The sequence below is a fragment of the Furipterus horrens genome, unplaced genomic scaffold (genome assembly GCF_987537825.1).
Source record: "Furipterus horrens unplaced genomic scaffold, mFurHor1.1.pri manual_scaffold_1, whole genome shotgun sequence".
Taxonomy (NCBI): Eukaryota; Metazoa; Chordata; class Mammalia; order Chiroptera; family Furipteridae; genus Furipterus; species Furipterus horrens.
The window spans coordinates 58,633,611-58,638,471 of NW_028327171.1; the positions used below are offsets into that span (position 1 = coordinate 58,633,611).

Below are 4,861 nucleotides of genomic sequence, written 5' to 3' on the forward strand. Positions count from 1 at the left end.
TGCAGCATTATTTATAATAGTCAAGGTACAGAAACAACCCAAGTACCCTTTAATAGACAAGTGAATAAAAAAAGCTGTGGTACATATATATAATGGAATATTGCTTTACCGTAAAAAATAATAAAATCTTACCATTTACAAGAGCATATAGATAGACCTAGAGAGTATTATACTAAATGAAATAAGTTAGTCATAAAAAGACAAACATCATATAATTTCACATATATGTGGAATCTAAAGAGCAAAATAAATGACCAAACAAAATAGAAAAAGATGCATAGATACAGAGAACAGACTGATAAGTGCCAGAGAGGAAGGGAATTGGAGACTGGGTAAAAATGGTGAAGGAATTAAGAAATTTGTAACTACAAATTGGTAGTTACAAACTAGTCACAGGGATGTAAAATACAACATAGGGAATATAATTAATTATTGTGTAATAACTATGTATGGTGCCAGGTGGGTATTAGATTTATCGGGGGATATCACTTTGCAAGTTATAGAAATATTAGCCATTATACTATGCATCTGTATCTAAAGTAAAATAATATTGAATATCAACTGCAATTGAAAAAAATAAAAGTAGATAAGAATCAACATATATATATACATATTAAATGAATTCTTATTTAAAGAAGCATTTTATTAATTTTAAAGTCAAAAACAATATTTAAGTTCCTATAATATGCCAAGCTTCATTCTCAGTAATGAGGTAACAAAAAGGGGAAAAATTTTTTTCATGAAGTTCATACTCGGTAGAGAAAAATAATAAACATAAAAGAAAGGAAGGTAAAAAGGGGAGTAGAGAAAGATTGCAATTTTAGGACAGGGGAAAGTATAGATTTTTTAAATAAACAACACTAGAACATGGCATAGAGAGTAACTGGGGTTAGGAGAAAGTTCACAATAGATTTTTTGGCAGAAAAAGCTCCTCTAAGGAGTTGATATTTTAACTGCATTTTGATTGACAGGAATGGGCCAACCAAGTAAATATCTGAGAGAAGAAGATTCCAGGCAAAGAAAAGAGCAATTTAAGGACCCTTGGGTGAAAATGAGTGTGACTTATTTAGGCAACAAATACGTAATCAAAAGCCAGTATGGCTGAAACAGTGAGTCGAAAGAAGAGCAGCCCTGGAAGAGCTGCCATGGAATCTAGCTGCTATAAGAGGGACTCAAGGACCCTGTTAAGTAAAAGTGAGAGAACCTGGAGAGGCAGATAAACCATGAGGGTCATTGTAAATTGAATTAAATATTTTGAATTTTAGTCAGTACCATGAAAAACTAGTGAAGGGTTTCAAGAAAATTAATGGCATACACAGTCCCATGTTTTAGCTGGTGAAGGGCTTCTATGGGGAATAAAACGGAAGGAAGGTGAGCAGTCAGAAAGCCATTTCAAGAGCTCAAGAGAAAGTGACAGTGCTGTGTGCAAAATTATAATGGTGAAGATGGGGAAAGTGAACAGAATAAAGATCCTGTGGTGTTTACAAAAGCCAGTGCTATTTGACCTAAAGTTTCTAAAATGAATTTTTTCAAAGAGTATTATGTTAAGTGTACCCCATGTTCAAAAAGTAATTTTAAATAGTGCACTAAAAATAATCTTATAAATACTTCTTTTCTCTTCACTTGAATATTTTCTCTCAGGAATGTTCTAAATTGGTTTGTGGCTTTATTAAAACTTCCTGCCTAAGAAGACTTCACCTTCGTCATATAGACCCCTAAACAGTTTACATTGAACCCATATGCGTCTCTAACTACATCAACTTGAACATCATTTTAATTAAATTGAGATTTCTTTATTTTCCCCTGCTGTTTTAATGAGAACATATTCTGCTTTCTGATATACAATAAAATTATATGAATACAAATCCATTATAAACCCTCTTGTTTTGAAAGAAAAGATACACTTGATGTTCATAATTATTTTCAAAAATAAAGCTCCTGTGAAGAAACATGAAACACAGCTATTTACATTCTTATAAGTTTCAAGTCAAAATTCTGTTTTTATTACTTCAACAAAGAATAGCAATTGATTCTGTGAGGATGTAACTGAAGTACCTACTTCATGTCAAAATATTGTTTTTCTCCTTCCTACCAATTGAAAAAGCTAAAATAAATAGAAATTTTCCAAGACTCCAATTTTCTTATAGAAATTTTACAGGTTAACCCTTTAGTATTAAGTCTCAAGAAAATTTCTTTTGCTTTGCTCTTTCTTAATAACATACTGCAAGAACAAAAAGAACACATTTCCTCAGTAGAAAGACTGCCATCTCAGGATATTTTCATGATGGCAGTGGCTATAATGATCTGTATGCTAAACACATAACGGTCAACATGGTTAGAAGCCATTTGGCAGTAGTGATTTAAGGTAAAGAGCTGGTCTAGAATTAGGTACACCTTTGTATTTTTGCATTAGGTTCTTGGTCCCAAAGCCATGGTTGTCTTCTGGAACTTCAGGAACTTCCCAGAGATCTGGGTCATAAGGAAATAAATTTAAGGATGTGAATCACTTTTTTTTGTTGTTGTTGAACAATCACTTATTGCTCACATACTGTTTGGCATGCTTTTTGATGGAGATTCTTCTATGAAAAAGACATACTCCTTACCATTTAAAGAAATTACACAGTACCAGGTTTGGAAAAGTAAAGAATAATCAAAATTCCAAGGAATGAGAATAATATAAGGTAGTACATGTTTTAGGAGCCCATGAGAATCATGTATCATAGCCAGGAGAAAGTAATTTGGAAAGGGGGATTCTATTCAGGGAAGATGTCCTTTAAAAAAGTTCTGTCTACTTTCCAGCTCCGGCTCCGGACGCAGCAGTTGCCGCAATGTTGATGCCCAAGAAGAACCGGATTGCCATTTATGAACTCCTTTTTAAGGAGGGAGTGATGGTGGCCAAGAAGGACGTGCACATGCCCAAACACCCCGAGCTGGCAGACAAGAACGTGCCTAATCTCCACGTCATGAAGGCCATGCAGTCCCTCAAATCACGAGGCTACGTGAAGGAACAGTTTGCCTGGAGACACTTCTACTGGTACCTTACCAACGAGGGCATCCAGTATCTGCGCGATTACCTCCACCTGCCCCCCGAGATCGTGCCTGCCACTTTGCGCCGCAGCCGGCCTGAGACTGGCAGGCCAAGGCCCAAAGGTCTGGAGGGTGAGCGACCTACAAGACTCACACGAGGGGAAGCTGACAGAGACACTTACAGACGGAGCGCTGTGCCCCCTGGTGCTGACAAGAAAGCTGAGGCCGGGGCTGGGTCAGCAACTGAATTCCAGTTTAGAGGCGGATTTGGTCGAGGACGTGGTCAACCACCTCAGTAAAGTTGGAGGGATTATTTTGTGTTGAATAAACTTGTGATCAGGAAAAAAAAAAAAAAAAAAAAAAAAAAAAAAAGTTCTGTCTACAGAATACATATGATTTGGACATGTGATGAGAAACAAAGAGGGAAAAACGTAGATATGGTATAGTAGACACTCTTAGTTACAAATACAATATATTTCCCCATTCTTATTTCTTCTTAACAGAGCCTGAGTGTTTCTGAGCCATACACCCTTCCACATGCAACCAGATGCTTCAGAAGATGCAAACCTTTTGCCCAGATCCATGAATCATTCTGATTTGTCTATGGTACAGTTTCCCAAACATAGCACTATTGGCATTTGGTGCTGGATAATTCTTTGCTTTTGGTTTTAAGAGGCGAATGAGTGAGGCTGCTTTGTACATTGTAAAATGTTTAAAAGCATCGTTAACTTCCACTCACTAACTAATAGTATTACTCCCTCCCCCTTTCTTGTAACAATAAGAAGTATCTCCAGATATTGTTTATTGTCTGCTGGGAAGCAAAATAACCCTCTTTGTAGAACCACAGGTTCAAGGATAATTCCAATGGTTCTGAAAAAAAGCATGCTGTCCAATTCTGACTTTCTTCTGAAAATCATATTTTTGTGCTAGAACTTTGTCCTAGGATTTCTACAGTCATTTTGTTTCCAGTAGAAAAAAAATACTGATGACCAAAGTTAATAGGGGGAAAATAGAAAGAACCTGAGTTCTTAAAAACATTATCAATGGTTACTTTTTGCTGTTGTTGTTGGATGCTGTCCCAAATATTCTGATATGTGAAATAATATATGTATTGTTTAAGATAGTTTGTATTGATGTTTCTACAAATGGCAGCCCCTCTGGGGCTTTAACTGGTACCAAGAGAAAGAAGCATGTCACCATCCTGAGCAGGGTGCATCTGGGGAATACAAGTAACCCAGTATGGCTGGAGTACAAAATTAGAAAGATGAAATGAAGAAAGATGAATTGTATGGCAGTGATTAGAAATGACGATACTGTGTTCAATGATACAGAGTGATTGAGAGATACTGAAGGTTTAAGCAGGGTCAGAACTAGGTCTTTGACTGCAGGTTGGAGAATTGAAGCTAAAGCTGGAGTGAGGTGGAGGTTGCAGTAGTACAGGTAGGAATGTTGTGGAATCATTACTTCCACTTCCCAAAAATAGTTTGTTCTTTAGTTTGCCTTTGCAGCATTCAAAGCAAAAAGACCAAGTTTCCACTTTCTAGTCATTCTGCAGTTCTCCACAGAATGTCTGGCTACTCATTTGAGGATCATCTCTTGTCCACAGTTATCTGACACAATTCTGATGTCATAACCATCAGAAGTACTTCTACTTTTATACTTTGAAGAAAAACAGACTTCTACATACAAAAATGTAACTTGGATCCTTATAACCCTATTAATACAATAGTCTCTTAATCACACAATAAATATTTCATCAAGACTTTTAGAAAACTAGAGCGATACACATATGAACTGCCCATGCATAGCAAATGAATGCAGTGAATGAGCTCTG

General features: G+C 36.3%; 1 pseudogene; it reads left to right on the forward strand.

Moving 5' to 3' along the window:
- Positions 1–2,795: 2,795 nt before the first annotated feature.
- Positions 2,796–3,378, forward strand: LOC150021170 (small ribosomal subunit protein eS10 pseudogene; annotated as a pseudogene).
- Positions 3,379–4,861: the final 1,483 nt, after the last annotated feature.